The sequence below is a fragment of the Salvia miltiorrhiza genome, chromosome 6 (genome assembly GCF_028751815.1).
Source record: "Salvia miltiorrhiza cultivar Shanhuang (shh) chromosome 6, IMPLAD_Smil_shh, whole genome shotgun sequence".
In the NCBI taxonomy this organism is placed as follows: domain Eukaryota; kingdom Viridiplantae; phylum Streptophyta; class Magnoliopsida; order Lamiales; family Lamiaceae; genus Salvia; species Salvia miltiorrhiza.
The window spans coordinates 7,562,852-7,580,027 of record NC_080392.1 but is presented as its reverse complement, the minus strand read 5'-3'; the positions used below and the strand labels follow the sequence as shown (position 1 = coordinate 7,580,027).

At 40.1% G+C, this 17,176-nt stretch overlaps 2 long non-coding RNA genes across 2 annotated transcripts; both read left to right on the top strand.

The window, feature by feature from the left end:
- Positions 1-5,581: 5,581 nt before the first annotated feature.
- On the top strand, positions 5,582-7,413 carry LOC130988346 (uncharacterized). The gene is made up of 2 exons (XR_009090057.1): positions 5,582-6,720; positions 6,890-7,413. It is a non-coding gene; the product is annotated as an uncharacterized LOC130988346 (long non-coding RNA).
- Positions 7,414-11,878: 4,465 nt separating this feature from the next.
- On the top strand, positions 11,879-14,071 carry LOC130988345 (uncharacterized). Its single transcript, XR_009090056.1, has 2 exons — positions 11,879-13,378; positions 13,548-14,071. It is a non-coding gene; the product is annotated as an uncharacterized LOC130988345 (long non-coding RNA).
- Positions 14,072-17,176: the final 3,105 nt, after the last annotated feature.

Here is a 17,176-nt window from a genome sequence, read left to right as displayed (position 1 = left end):
CTTTTAAAAAATTCGCGATATTCTCACCAACTTCAAAATCGGCATATAAATACATGAATTGAAAATCCGTTCTTAATGTTCCCAAAATTATTAACTCCGGCGAGATGAGGTGGCAATCACTGATTATGTGTCAAATACATGGCAATTAGGTATTACATGTCATTATTTTATTTTTTTAATATTCTTATTTTATTAAAATATAATACTTTATTAATAAATTAATTTACAAAAAAATAAAAAAATCCTACCCCCATCCCCAAACACCCCCAAACGGCCAAACCTACCCCCCCAACCCCCCGACCACCTACCCCCTCTCCCCTCTCTCATCCCTTCCCCTACCCCCCAACCACGCCACCACCGCGCCGCCGTCATTCGTCTGCCCAAGCAAACGCCACTGCGCAAGGAGGCCGTGAGGAGGGTTGTTGTCGCCGGGAGTTTTAGAGAGAGAGTGGAGGGAGGCAGGCATGGTCAGCGGTGGCGGCGGGTTTTCTGCTGCTGCGATTTCGAAAACTGCAATTTGGGGCCTAGGGCACGAGCGGCGGTGAGCGGCCCGGTTTTATGAGGAGCAACGGCGGCGAGGAGGCCGCGAGGAGGGAGGCCACGCCGCGTAGAGGGGAGGGGCGAGTCGCTCCCCCCTTCTTCTTGTTGCTCGAATCCTTGATTTTCCATTGTTGTTGCTCGAATCGTGAGCAACGGCGGCTGGGGTGTTCTTGTCTAGCTGGGAAGATTAGATCAAGAGAGGGGAGAGGGGAGAGAGTAGAAAGGAGAGGGAGACCAGAGACGAGGGAGGCTGCGATTTGGGGCCTAGATTCAGGGAGGGAGGCCGCGATTCAGGGCAGGGAAGGGCTTCGCCATCCGAGCTTGAAGCTCTCGCCGGCGACCTGGAATTCACAGCCCCAATTTTACTTTTTTTTTTTTTTTAATTGTGGTTGGAAATAAAAACGACGTCGTATTGTTTTAAAAAAAACGACGCCGTTTTCTTGCACCGCCGACTATGCCACGCTGTATTTACGGTAGTCCACGTCACCTTCAATTTGGGGGTTTTTTCTGAGTTTGGGAACATTAAGAACGGATTTTCAATTCATGTATTTATATGCCGATTTTGAAGTTGGTGAGAATATCGCGAATTTTTTAAAAGCTTTTGAATTTAGCGGCAATTAACCCACTTATTTAATGCTTTTAGTCCGATTAATTACTTGATCTTGGGCCTTCATATTTTGTTGTGGGCCAAATTAAAATAAAAAAAAAAAAAACTATGAAATTTGGTCCATATGTAGAATTACTTTATATGCACACAAATTTTTTATGTTTTTTTAAATATTTTTAATACATAAGTTACCCATTTAATTATTTAATGCTTTAAGTTTATAAAAGAAAATATAATTCTAAATATATATTCGATACAATATCAAAGTTCTTCCGTATATCATTTTGTAGAGTCAAAGTGCTTACATATATCATTTTATGTAGTAATATAAGTAGCGAAATATAATTCTAAATATATATTTGTGTCGTACTATCATTATATTTGTGTTGTACTATCTTTTAATATGAACTGTATGATATAAAAGTTATTTGTTATTTTTATTCCTATTTTTTGTATTATGTAATGTACATGATTAGTTTTGTTTAACCATTTTCTATTATGTTTTGTATCACTTTTGTTTTTCTTTTTACAATTCTATAGTAGCGCTACAATACTTCACAAATACGTATCAATATTCATGTCGTGCGAAGTGCGGGTATGTTTTGTATCACTTTTTTTGTTTTGTTTTTTACAATTCTATATGTTACTGTTATTATATATGATAAATACGTATAAATAATTGGACCGTGCGGAGCACGGGTATAATACTAGTCATACTTTATCTCATTCATACACAATATTTACAAAAAAATATATCTTACAAATCATTTACTCCCTCCGCCCCTGAAATAACTTCCTCTTTTTTTCTTTTTTGGGACGTCCCTCAAAGAACTTCATCTTTCTTTCTTTCCATTTTTGAACAACTACCCCACCACTAATAATACTTTATTTATTCTTACTTTTCATTTTGCACCACTCTCAATACTAATTATAACACATTTTCAAAACTTCCAATAATAATTATAATATTTGTTTCCCACTATCAAATACACTTTACAACGTTTCCTTAAAATCTGTGTCGTCCCCAAAGATGAAACTATTTCAGGGACGGACGGAGTATTTATTACCTAACAAATTAATTCAGTGAGAAATTTATTCACTTTATATTCATCTCTCAGTATTTCTGAAAACCTGTGTCGAATTAATTCGATGGGAAAGCATGCTCACACACAAGAGATAAAAAAACGCCATAAGATATTAAAGTTGAAATGGAGATAGTTAAAGCTTGTCAGTTTTATTAGGAAATGAGCTAGAATAGGAAATAGGCAATAGCATTGTAGCTGCAAACATTTTTGTATTCACTTCAAACTTGAACTTTACAATGCAAGACTCAGTTTCATTTTATAGCAATTTATCGACTGTTCTAGATCATCTAATGAAATCCTATACAACTAGCTAAAGTGTACAAACTGAGGAACATAAATGCAATGCTAACGTGCTATCATATACAATCAAAATATCATAACAAACATGTACTCTCACGAGTGAACTAGAGTGGGCATATTCAGAGTTCAGATTCCTTGCTTCAAGTAATCTTCAGTCTCTCTTGGCATACACCGTGGATTATAATGCTGAGGTGGAATGTCTTCATGGAGGACAACATGGACTTCATGCATGGGAGTGGTGACTTGTTTAGTCTCTCTAACATCCGCCCTCAATTCAATCGCGCTTAAAGAACTAACACCCAATAAGTTCTTCGAGCGAGAAAAGAATTGCAAACTGAGAGGCTTAGTGTCGAAGCTGAACTTGGGGTTTTAATCGAAGTTGTCGTTTCAGATAATATACAAATTAATTTATAATACATTGCCCAAGACAGGCGTAGTGCCAGTGATAAGCTAGGGTCGATTCCACAGGGAGTTGGTGTAGTTGCGTCTCGTGTCACGGTCACAAAAAAGAGAGGGGGAAAGGTGTACGTATCGTCCTGGTCATGAGATACTTAATCGGAGTCTCAAGGGACAGTATCACGGGCAAGAGGGAAAAGAAAATAAAAACTAAAACACTAAAATAAATAATTAAAATAAAAGGAGAACCTCGGCAAGGTAATGAATCAACAAATATAAACTTGATCGGTTATCAGCTAAGATATTCACTACTATGTATATCTACTAGTTATAACTTATCAATGGCCTATGCCTCCATTCTCACTTGTCACGTGCACTTTCATTGTGTAAGAAAATCTACCCAGGGCCGGTCCTGATAAAAAAGAGGCCCGGGGCGAAACAAAAAAATGGACCATCGACGACACAATATGTATATCATATAAAAAATAATTAAAAATAATTATTATTCATAAAAAATGACTTCTTCTAGCCTTTTTACTTGCAAAATCATTTATAATATCATTTGTCTCAATATTATCTAAAATATCTTTTTCAATACACAAGATTGCCAAACCATTTAGTCTTTCTTGTGACATTGACGATCGCAAATATGTTTTCAAGAATTTTAATTTAGAGAAACCCCTCTCAGTTGATGTAACAGCCCGACTTCCCAAGGCAAAAGAAAATAGGAAAAATAATGGAAAGTCTTAATCAACCAGAATAAACTTGACAATCTACCCATTAAATTGGGTATTCATATTCCAAAGAGATAAAATGAAAGGAGGTAAATTGAAAGGCCTTAAGAGTTGCCAATCAAATGACAATATTCAAACTCAGGATCACATAAGTTTAGTTTCATGCTTCAGATAACCAACATTCCTTAACCAAAATACTTGAGAGTCAAAACTCTAAGCTCAACAAAAGATATCGTTTAGAGTCATAACATAAGGGTCTTAAGTCAAGAGAACGAAAGACAGATAAAGGCTAGCACAACAGCGGAAGCCAAAACACGGAGTTGAACCCTAGCCTCAGCTCTCCCCGTCAACACCAGCCATCAACCTGAAAAACATTTAAAAAATATTTGGGCTAAGTACTAATGTACTTAGTGGGCTGCAACTTTTAAAACATTTCACAATTCGTAAGAGCAGTTTATCCAATCATTCATGACATAACTTAGAAGGTTTTAAAGTAAAGGAACTTCTAAGCATGTTAAAGCATTTCATTTTATTAGCGCGCTGTTGTCACACTCTGTTCTGTTACTCGCTGTGATCCCGGACCTTTTAGCCACCGACGGATCCCTCATTCCCATGACACTTGCCCTGAGGACGTAACTCAGACAAGTTGAATTGGCCTCGGGACGCTACCCAGGCAGGCCTTACATGATACATGCTCCGGAACACATCCAGCCAAGCACCCTTATAACGCCTCTGACATGAATTAGTGCCCGATGGAGATCAACCCACCAAAACAACTAACAAGTGTACACAATTCTCAAACAACGTGTTAGGTCATAAGAGAACCTCGATCGATCCATGAATTGCGAGCCTTAAACATAACAGAGCGCACAAAAACATTTATTGGATAAACAGTTTTCATTTCATGAAATATTTAGAGCTTAATAACTCAAGCATACATTTGGAAAGTAAGCCCACCTGATTATAGCTCTAGTTGTGGTGCAGTAGCTCTCGTCTAGGTATTGCTCTCGCGCTTGACCTTTATTATGAGAATTTAAATAAGATATTTGCTCGAGCAAAAATTCTCAAATAATGAGAATGCGTGAGTAACTATGCATGAATCTCTTATGCATGATTTATTATTCTAATATCATAACCCGAGAGTTTTATTAATAAACAGGCTATTGGATTCAGAAAACTAACTAAGCCTCGCTTCACGAATCGAATCATAACTATAATTAATCTGCCCATCTTAGAGTATTTTAACCCACTTGATAATAAATAGAAGTCGCCCTATTTAATCAAAAAAAGAAAGTAGCTAAATCGAACATTCGCTTGATAAGATAACCTCGTAAAAATTAATCGTAATTGGGTAGCTGCGTCTAATTAACCGGGCTAAACAAATATGAACTGAAATAATAATATAAGTCAAATAATTAAAAGGCTCAACATAATACAACCTAATAATTAATTAAGAGTGGGCTTGAATTAAATTAAATAATTACAATTCATATATATAAATCTGGAGCCCAAGTAAAATAATTAAATTTGGGTTGAATAATTAAAATACAAGGCCCAATTGAAATGAGATTATTGGACTCAAATAATTAAATGAATCAGGGCCCAAATAAAATATTAGCAGCCCAACTGAAATAATTAACTCTGGGCCCAAGTTAGATAATTAAACTTAGCCCAATTGAAAAGAAGTAAAAATAAAAATAAAACAAAGCCCAACTTTCAGCCCAAAAGAAGAAAAATAATTGAATCTGGGTCCAGAATCAAATAAAATGGTGAGGCCCAAGGAAATGGCCCAACTCTTCTTATTCACCCCCAACTCGTCTCTCTCTTTCTCTCAATCAGATACTCCCTTCGGTCCTCTCCCTCTCTCTCCCTCTCCCTCTCGATCCGGCCTCAGCCGAGGCGCCTGCCGTCGCCGCTCCGCGACCTGGCGAGTCGGCGCTTCGCCTCTTCTCCCTCTCTTCTCAAAGCAGACGCCCCTCTCTGATAATACATGCTCAAGGCAAATAGGGTGAGCCCTAATTCCTCCATCACCTGAATCCGCCACCACCACTTTTGAAATCCGGCGAACGGCCGTTGCCGGTGGGTGAGGCCGCCCCTCCTTCGTCTGTCGTCCTTCCTCCCTCAATTTCTCTCTCAAAAGTCCACCGAAGAAGATAAACTGAGGGGTCCTATTCTCTCCCAAAATCAGAAATCGCCGCCGCCGCCGCCTATGGAAGAACGGCGAACGGTCGCTGGTCGTCGCCCTGCCTGACTCGGACGCTCCCTTCGCCCATCTCCTTTCGGCTTCAATCGTTCTTCTCTCCCTCGAATCTATTGAAGGAACGAAGAAGCCCTAATTTCTGCCAGAGGAAAGAATACCGCCTCCGCTGCATCTGGAAGGCCGGCTTCGCCGCGCCGCTGCACTCGCGGCGGCGGCCGCTGGTCGTCTGGCCGCCGAGGGCGCCGATCCTCGGCTGCCCCCCTCTTCATCTCACTACCTTCCTTTTGAAATCGAGTGCAAAGGATGAAGGGAGGAAACATAATTTCCTCAGTCTGATATCGTTTCCGCCGTTGCTGCTCCGCGGTTTCCGGCTAGTAGGGGAAAGCCCGCCGTTGTTGTTTTCTCCAGGGTCGACGGTTCGAGCCACGCCACGCTGCTGCTGCTGGATTCGGGCGAAGGGTACGCCGCCGAATGCTGCTATTCCAGAATCGGCGAGGGCCATCGCCGAGGTCAGGAGTCGCCTGCCCTTCACCGCTTGACGCCGTCGATGCTGCTGCCCCCGCGAGTCGCCGCCCAGACGTCGTTTCTCGGCCTGACTAAGCAGGGCAGCGTCCCTCTTTTCTAAAAGCTAAGTTCTCCTCTACCCTACTGTAAAGCTTGATTTTCCTTATTGTGCTTAGTATGTTGAGTTGCTCGAGTTCTACACACTAATTCTTACATTAAAAAAAATGTAACTGGTGTTCTGCATTATGGAGTGTAACTTGGCTATGTTCATTATGCTTATATAGGTCTTCTATCATTTGAATCTGATCATGATTGATGGTATGAAATGCGGATGGAATTTGAATAACTGAGATGGTATGCATACCTTGTGAAAGTTTCTGGTTGATGGTTGTTGATTATATGGGCTGGAATGACTTGAAAAGTTCTGGCAGAGAGTGAACGAATGCTCTCTCCTGCTTCTTGTTTGTTAAGGTCTTTAAGGGGTTGGAACTGAAATAGAATGTTGATCTTTGCATTAATGCAGGTGGAATTTAGAAGGTGATGAAGAAAGTTGAAGAAAGCCTACTTCCTTGAAGTTTGGCAGTAGTGCAGTAAATGATTTCTTCCTCAAATGTTTCGAGTGTTGGGGTACTACTGGATTGGAGCAGCTTGAAGTCTTGGCAGAGTAGTTAAGCCAAGTCTCCCTTCTCCTTGTGATTGCTGGTGCGAAATGGAAGGAATGGGTGAAGTGTTGGGGTAGTATAAAGGGTGGATGGAGGCTGCACACTTGAGTGTGCTAGAGGATAGGTAGGAGGGGTGGGGAGAATGGGATTGGAGGAGTGGGGCGGCTGGCATAGGGGAAAGGGAATGGTGTTGCAGATTTTTGCACACACATACACATTTCTTTTTATCTACTTTTGATGTAGTAGGGTAGTATGGAGTAGGAGTAGGAAGGATGATGCTTGTAAATGTAGATGTGATGGCAATAAGTAAAATTGTTCTATCTTGATAAATCCAAATCTGTAATAATGTATCACTTGATCAATGAAATACTAGTTCCGGGTTTTTACTAATATCGCGTGTTTATGCATTGCTCGATATCTAATTACTCGCTTGTTAGTATCGATAGACTGTAAAATACATCTAAATTAAATCCGTAGATTTAATTCTCCTCACAAGCCGGAATAAATTCACGACTTAAACAAGTACAAAAATAATAACAACTAATAATATAAATAATATTTCTATTGCACTTAATAAATAACATGAGGTTGCTAAGTCAATTATAATCTGAAATAATAATTATTGACTGCTCAATAATTCTTATTGCGGTTTCTCACGTGAAATAAAATAATAACTCTGCTTCATGTATTATATAACTCAAAGTCATAAGTCGAAATCAATCATAAATCATCATTGGGTTTCATCACTGAAAGATGCAATAAAATTTATTGCATTACTGGTTTTAATAGGAATAATAATAATAATAATAATAATAATAATAATAATAATAATAATAATAATAATAATAATAATAATAATAATAATAAAAGAGCGGGTTACTACATACTACCCCTCTTAACAAAAATTTCGTCCCGAAATTTGCATATTTGGGTCATCTAGTTTGGAATATTAGACATTCATTCCATTCAGCTCTTATGCGGCATTGAATCATACACGGCCTTAACTTTCTAACAACGTAACATCGTTCTTCTTACAGAAATTTTCTTCAAAATCTGGTATGTCATCACGTCGTGGAACTTGCCCTTTTCTTTTCTTGGAGATTGGAGTGTGATCCTTCTCTCGCTACAAAGTATTGTAGTTCTGACTCGATTAAGTCTATCAATTCTAGGATTACGTCAACTTCTATCATAGAAATAACACGCAAGTAACGTCCTTAGCATTCAGTCTTCCACCCTCAGTTATCCTAACTTCTGAAGTTGTTTCGGACGATTGCAACGTCAATTCTAGTTTCTTACTAGCAGTAGGTGGAATGAGAGAGTGAGACGCTCCAGTATCAAACAAAGCTATAATCGACACGTCAAAAACATTAATCATACCTGCTAGGTTTTCCTGATCTCCTGCTGCTTGGTGTTGGTTAAGGGCATAGGCCCTAGCATTTCGTGGTTGTCCTTGGTATCCTCCATGACCTTGGTTTTGTCGTTGTTGGTTTCCGGGATTTTGTTGTTGGGTGCTCCTCCTCTTTTCTTTGGGCATGCTGAAGCAAAATGCCCAGGTTCCCCGCAGTAATAACAAACATTCATTCCCTTCTTGCATTCCCCTAAATGGGGTTTTTGACAGTTTGGACAAGGTAGTGGAGCTATAGCTTGCGGCTGTTGGTGCTGGTGTTGATTTTGATTTTGATTTGCCGCCCATAGTTTCTTCCCATTTCCATTCCTAGGGTTTCCACCAGTTCCCTCGTTCCATTTTCTTTTTCCTTTACCACTATCCTGAGATGGTACAATTCTAGATTGTTCGGTAGATTTTCCTTTCTCCTTCGGTAGCAGTGATTCAATGGTGAGGGCTCTGCTCAATGTTTGTGCATACGTAAGACCTCCTTGGCTTGCTAAAGAAATCGCTATCTCATGGCGCAATCCATTTCTGAATTTTTTTCTGTGCGCTTCTCATCAGTGTCCACCAGCGTCGGAGCATATCTTGATAGCTGATTGAAGGCTCTATCGTATTCCGTAACTGTCCCAGCTTTCTGTTTCAGATTCCAGAACTCGTTCTGCTTCTTCTGTCTATAGCATCCCGGTATGTACTTCTCATACAACACAGTCTTAAAATCTTCTCAAGTGAAGTTTTCCCACTGTTCCTCAGTCATTGTGCGTCTCACTGATTCCCACCAGAAGTCGGCTTCGTCCACCATTTGGTAGGTTGCACAAGTTACTTTGTCTTCGTCATCGCAACGGATGTAGCTAAAGATACGCTCTATAGCCCTAACCCATTTTTCGGCGTTTGTTGGATCGCCTAGCCCGTCAAACGTTGGAGGTTTTTCCTTACGAAACTTCTCTTCAGCAGTACGATTTGGTGCTACTTGTTGGATTGGCTCTTCAGGGATGAATCCCCTGCCGCGTCCGCGACCACGACCACATCCTCGTCCCCTACCGCGTCCTCTTGGTGTGTCTTCCATTCCGGTTTACGAACGATATTAACACAACAGTGAGACTCATTCTACATACATACATACCTAGATATGTACAAGATATATCGCTTCTATGATGTAACCATGTGAAAGACTAGTTCTATGTGGAACTAATCTTAACTTAAGTGGGATAACTTAAGTGAAACCTTAATCTCATGACATTTCTTCTACGTTGTAACATATCTATGTTAAACGCTGCTATCTTATCATTCCTTACTTAAATCGATCAAGCGGGGCTATCACGACTAACATTTCTAAAGTATCTTTAGGTAGTACTCAAACGGTTTGTAAGATGACTCATCATTCAAGTCATATAGGTGATGAACCTAAAACAATAATATAAAACCTTTCATTCATTCAATCATTTGTTTCTTTTGAAACCTTAAAAACATTTGGACAGTGCATGTCCCTTTCATGAAAACTTTCCTCAAGTCAGGAAGATTTAGGAAATCTAACTCAATCATAAATTCATTGATTCATTAAGGGCTCGGGTAGTCCCAAACACGACATACATACATTGGTTATATGAGTCGGAGACTCAAAATAACAATATGAAAGCGATAAGCAATTCATATAACATCATTCATTGAAAGCGCGCACTTCTTGAAAACTTGAGAGCATTTAAAATCATTGAAACTTTTAAATCGTACCTTTTCGTTGCGGCAGTGTGACGGCGAGCTGAGGGTCAACAAATTTTTCTTAGAAGTCTAGAGACACTAATCTAGACTCGATGTTAGAAACTTATGGTTATCAGAGACATGAAAGAAAACTTATGCTCTGATACCACTTGTAACAGCCCGACTTCCCAAGGCAAAAGAAAATAGGAAAAATAATGGAAAGTCTTAATCAACCAGAATAAACTTGACAATCTACCCATTAAATTGGGTATTCATATTCCAAAGAGATAAAATGAAAGGAGGTAAATTGAAAGGCCTTAAGAGTTGCCAATCAAATGACAATATTCAAACTCAGGATCACATAAGTTTAGTTTCATGCTTCAGATAACCAACATTCCTTAACCAAAATACTTGAGAGTCAAAACTCTAAGCTCAACAAAAGATATCGTTTAGAGTCACAACATAAGGGTCTTAAGTCAAGAGAACGAAAGACAGATAAAGGCTAGCACAACAGCGGAAGCCAAAACACGGAGTTGAACCCTAGCCTCAGCTCTCCCCGTCAACACCAGCCATCAACCTGAAAAACATTTAAAAAATATTTGGGCTAAGTACTAATGTACTTAGTGGGCTGCAACTTTTAAAACATTTCACAATTCGTAAGAGCAGTTTATCCAATCATTCATGACATAACTTAGAAGGTTTTAAAGTAAAGGAACTTCTAAGCATGTTAAAGCATTTCATTTTATTAGCGCGCTGTTGTCACACTCTGTTCTGTTACTCGCTGTGATCCCGGACCTTTTAGCCACCGACAGATCCCTCATTCCCATGACACTTGCCCTGAGGACGTAACTCAGACAAGTTGAATTGGCCTCGGGACGCTACCCAGGCAGGCCTTACATGATACATGCTCCGGAACACATCCAGCCAAGCACCCTTATAACGCCTCTGACATGAATTAGTGCCCGATGGAGATCAACCCACCGAAACAACTAACAAGTGTACACAATTCTCAAACAACGTGTTAGGTCATAAGAGAACCTCGATCGATCCATGAATTGCGAGCCTTAAACATAACAGAGCGCACAAAAACATTTATTGGATAAACAGTTTTCATTTCATGAAATATTTAGAGCTTAATAACTCAAGCATACATTTGGAAAGTAAGCCCACCTGATTATAGCTCTAGTTGTGGTGCAGTAGCTCTCGTCTAGGTATTGCTCTCGCGCTTGACCTTTATTATGAGAATTTAAATAAGATATTTGCTCGAGCAAAAATTCTCAAATAATGAGAATGCGTGAGTAACTATGCATGAATCTCTTATGCATGATTTATTATTCTAATATCATAACCCGAGAGTTTTATTAATAAACAGGCTATTGGATTCAGAAAACTAACTAAGCCTCGCTTCACGAATCGAATCATAACTATAATTAATCTGCCCATCTTAGAGTATTTTAACCCACTTGATAATAAATAGAAGTCGCCCTATTTAATCAAAAAAAGAAAGTAGCTAAATCGAACATTCGCTTGATAAGATAACCTCGTAAAAATTAATCGTAATTGGGTAGCTGTGTCTAATTAACCGGGCTAAACAAATATGAACTGAAATAATAATATAAGTCAAATAATTAAAAGGCTCAACATAATACAACCTAATAATTAATTAAGAGTGGGCTTGAATTAAATTAAATAATTACAATTCATATATATAAATCTGGAGCCCAAGTAAAATAATTAAATTTGGGTTGAATAATTAAAATACAAGGCCCAATTGAAATGAGATTATTGGACTCAAATAATTAAATGAATCAGGGCCCAAATAAAATATTAGCAGCCCAACTGAAATAATTAACTCTGGGCCCAAGTTAGATAATTAAACTTAGCCCAATTGAAAAGAAGTAAAAATAAAAATAAAACAAAGCCCAACTTTCAGCCCAAAAGAAGAAAAATAATTGAATCTGGGTCCAGAATCAAATAAAATGGTGAGGCCCAAGGAAATGGCCCAACTCTTCTTATTCACCCCCAACTCGTCTCTCTCTTTCTCTCAATCAGATACTCCCTTCGGTCCTCTCCCTCTCTCTCCCTCTCCCTCTCGATCCGGCCTCAGCCGAGGCGCCTGCCGCCGCCGCTCCGCGACCTGGCGAGTCGGCGCTTCGCCTCTTCTCCCTCTCTTCTCAAAGCAGACGCCCCTCTCTGATAATACATGCTCAAGGCAAATAGGGTGAGCCCTAATTCCTCCATCACCTGAATCCGCCACCACCACTTTTGAAATCCGGCGAACGGCCGTTGCCGGTGGGTGAGGCCGCCCCTCCTTCGTCTGTCGTCCTTCCTCCCTCAATTTCTCTCTCAAAAGTCCACCGAAGAAGATAAACTGAGGGGTCCTATTCTCTCCCAAAATCAGAAATCGCCGCCGCCGCCGCCTATGGAAGAACGGCGAACGGTCGCTGGTCGTCGCCCTGCCTGACTCGGACGCTCCCTTCGCCCATCTCCTTTCGGCTTCAATCGTTCTTCTCTCCCTCGAATCTATTGAAGGAACGAAGAAGCCCTAATTTCTGCCAGAGGAAAGAATACCGCCTCCGCTGCATCTGGAAGGCCGGCTTCGCCGCGCCGCTGCACTCGCGGCGGCGGCCGCTGGTCGTCTGGCCGCCGAGGGCGCCGATCCTCGGCTGCCCCCCTCTTCATCTCACTACCTTCCTTTTGAAATCGAGTGCAAAGGATGAAGGGAGGAAACATAATTTCCTCAGTCTGATATCGTTTCCGCCGTTGCTGCTCCGCGGTTTCCGGCTAGTAGGGGAAAGCCTGCCGTTGTTGTTTTCTCCAGGGTCGACGGTTCGAGCCACGCCACGCTGCTGCTGCTGGATTCGGGCGAAGGGTACGCCGCCGAATGCTGCTATTCCAGAATCGGCGAGGGCCATCGCCGAGGTCAGGAGTCGCCTGCCCTTCACCGCTTGACGCCGTCGACGCTGCTGCCCCCGCGAGTCGCCGCCCAGACGTCGTTTCTCGGCCTGACTAAGCAGGGCAGCGTCCCTCTTTTCTAAAAGCTAAGTTCTCCTCTACCCTACTGTAAAGCTTGATTTTCCTTATTGTGCTTAGTATGTTGAGTTGCTCGAGTTCTACACACTAATTCTTACATTAAAAAAAATGTAACTGGTGTTCTGCATTATGGAGTGTAACTTGGCTATGTTCATTATGCTTATATAGGTCTTCTATCATTTGAATCTGATCATGATTGATGGTATGAAATGCGGATGGAATTTGAATAACTGAGATGGTATGCATACCTTGTGAAAGTTTCTGGTTGATGGTTGTTGATTATATGGGCTGGAATGACTTGAAAAGTTCTGGCAGAGAGTGAACGAATGCTCTCTCCTGCTTCTTGTTTGTTAAGGTCTTTAAGGGGTTGGAACTGAAATAGAATGTTGATCTTTGCATTAATGCAGGTGGAATTTAGAAGGTGATGAAGAAAGTTGAAGAAAGCCTACTTCCTTGAAGTTTGGCAGTAGTGCAGTAAATGATTTCTTCCTCAAATGTTTCGAGTGTTGGGGTACTACTGGATTGGAGCAGCTTGAAGTCTTGGCAGAGTAGTTAAGCCAAGTCTCCCTTCTCCTTGTGATTGCTGGTGCGAAATGGAAGGAATGGGTGAAGTGTTGGGGTAGTATAAAGGGTGGATGGAGGCTGCACACTTGAGTGTGCTAGAGGATAGGTAGGAGGGGTGGGGAGAATGGGATTGGAGGAGTGGGGCGGCTGGCATAGGGGAAAGGGAATGGTGTTGCAGATTTTTGCACACACATACACATTTCTTTTTATCTACTTTTGATGTAGTAGGGTAGTATGGAGTAGGAGTAGGAAGGATGATGCTTGTAAATGTAGATGTGATGGCAATAAGTAAAATTGTTCTATCTTGATAAATCCAAATCTGTAATAATGTATCACTTGATCAATGAAATACTAGTTCCGGGTTTTTACTAATATCGCGTGTTTATGCATTGCTCGATATCTAATTACTCGCTTGTTAGTATCGATAGACTGTAAAATACATCTAAATTAAATCCGTAGATTTAATTCTCCTCACAAGCCGGAATAAATTCACGACTTAAACAAGTACAAAAATAATAACAACTAATAATATAAATAATATTTCTATTGCACTTAATAAATAACATGAGGTTGCTAAGTCAATTATAATCTGAAATAATAATTATTGACTGCTCAATAATTCTTATTGCGGTTTCTCACGTGAAATAAAATAATAACTCTGCTTCATGTATTATATAACTCAAAGTCATAAGTCGAAATCAATCATAAATCATCATTGGGTTTCATCACTGAAAGATGCAATAAAATTTATTGCATTACTGGTTTTAATAGGAATAATAATAATAATAATAATAATAATAATAATAATAATAATAATAATAATAATAATAATAATAATAATAATAATAAAAGAGCGGGTTACTACATACTACCCCTCTTAACAAAAATTTCGTCCCGAAATTTGCATATTTGGGTCATCTAGTTTGGAATATTAGACATTCATTCCATTCAGCTCTTATGCGGCATTGAATCATACACGGCCTTAACTTTCTAACAACGTAACATCGTTCTTCTTACAGAAATTTTCTTCAAAATCTGGTATGTCATCACGTCGTGGAACTTGCCCTTTTCTTTTCTTGGAGATTGGAGTGTGATCCTTCTCTCGCTACAAAGTATTGTAGTTCTGACTCGATTAAGTCTATCAATTCTAGGATTACGTCAACTTCTATCATAGAAATAACACGCAAGTAACGTCCTTAGCATTCAGTCTTCCACCCTCAGTTATCCTAACTTCTGAAGTTGTTTCGGACGATTGCAACGTCAATTCTAGTTTCTTACTAGCAGTAGGTGGAATGAGAGAGTGAGACGCTCCAGTATCAAACAAAGCTATAATCGACACGTCAAAAACATTAATCATACCTGCTAGGTTTTCCTGATCTCCTGCTGCTTGGTGTTGGTTAAGGGCATAGGCCCTAGCATTTCGTGGTTGTCCTTGGTATCCTCCATGACCTTGGTTTTGTCGTTGTTGGTTTCCGGGATTTTGTTGTTGGGTGCTCCTCCTCTTTTCTTTGGGCATGCTGAAGCAAAATGCCCAGGTTCCCCGCAGTAATAACAAACATTCATTCCCTTCTTGCATTCCCCTAAATGGGGTTTTTGACAGTTTGGACAAGGTAGTGGAGCTATAGCTTGCGGCTGTTGGTGCTGGTGTTGATTTTGATTTTGATTTGCCGCCCATAGTTTCTTCCCATTTCCATTCCTAGGGTTTCCACCAGTTCCCTCGTTCCATTTTCTTTTTCCTTTACCACTATCCTGAGATGGTACAATTCTAGATTGTTCGGTAGATTTTCCTTTCTCCTTCGGTAGCAGTGATTCAATGGTGAGGGCTCTGCTCAATGTTTGTGCATACGTAAGACCTCCTTGGCTTGCTAAAGAAATCGCTATCTCATGGCGCAATCCATTTCTGAATTTTTTTCTGCGCGCTTCTCATCAGTGTCCACCAGCGTCGGAGCATATCTTGATAGCTGATTGAAGGCTCTATCGTATTCCGTAACTGTCCCAGCTTTCTGTTTCAGATTCCAGAACTCGTTCTGCTTCTTCTGTCTATAGCATCCCGGTATGTACTTCTCATACAACACAGTCTTAAAATCTTCTCAAGTGAAGTTTTCCCACTGTTCCTCAGTCATTGTGCGTCTCACTGATTCCCACCAGAAGTCGGCTTCATCCACCATTTGGTAGGTTGCACAAGTTACTTTGTCTTCGTCATCGCAACGGATGTAGCTAAAGATACGCTCTATAGCCCTAACCCATTTTTCGGCGTTTGTTGGATCGCCTAGCCCGTCAAACGTTGGAGGTTTTTCCTTACGAAACTTCTCTTCAGCAGTACGATTTGGTGCTACTTGTTGGATTGGCTCTTCAGGGATGAATCCCCTGCCGCGTCCGCGACCACGACCACATCCTCGTCCCCTACCGCGTCCTCTTGGTGCGTCTTCCATTCCGGTTTACGAACGATATTAACACAACAGTGAGACTCATTCTACATACATACATACCTAGATATGTACAAGATATATCGCTTCTATGATGTAACCATGTGAAAGACTAGTTCTATGTGGAACTAATCTTAACTTAAGTGGGATAACTTAAGTGAAACCTTAATCTCATGACATTTCTTCTACGTTGTAACATATCTATGTTAAACGCTGCTATCTTATCATTCCTTACTTAAATCGATCAAGCGGGGCTATCACGACTAACATTTCTAAAGTATCTTTAGGTAGTACTCAAACGGTTTGTAAGATGACTCATCATTCAAGTCATATAGGTGATGAACCTAAAACAATAATATAAAACCTTTCATTCATTCAATCATTTGTTTCTTTTGAAACCTTAAAAACATTTGGACAGTGCATGTCCCTTTCATGAAAACTTTCCTCAAGTCAGGAAGATTTAGGAAATCTAACTCAATCATAAATTCATTGATTCATTAAGGGCTCGGGTAGTCCCAAACACGACATACATACATTGGTTATATGAGTCGGAGACTCAAAATAACAATATGAAAGCGATAAGCAATTCATATAACATCATTCATTGAAAGCGCGCACTTCTTGAAAACTTGAGAGCATTTAAAATCATTGAAACTTTTAAATCGTACCTTTTCGTTGCGGCAGTGTGACGGCGAGCTGAGGGTCAACAAATTTTTCTTAGAAGTCTAGAGACACTAATCTAGACTCGATGTTAGAAACTTATGGTTATCAGAGACATGAAAGAAAACTTATGCTCTGATACCACTTGTAACAGCCCGACTTCCCAAGGCAAAAGAAAATAGGAAAAATAATGGAAAGTCTTAATCAACCAGAATAAACTTGACAATCTACCCATTAAATTGGGTATTCATATTCCAAAGAGATAAAATGAAAGGAGGTAAATTGAAAGGCCTTAAGAGTTGCCAATCAAATGACAATATTCAAACTCAGGATCACATAAGTTTAGTTTCATGCTTCAGATAACCAACATTCCTTAACCAAAATAC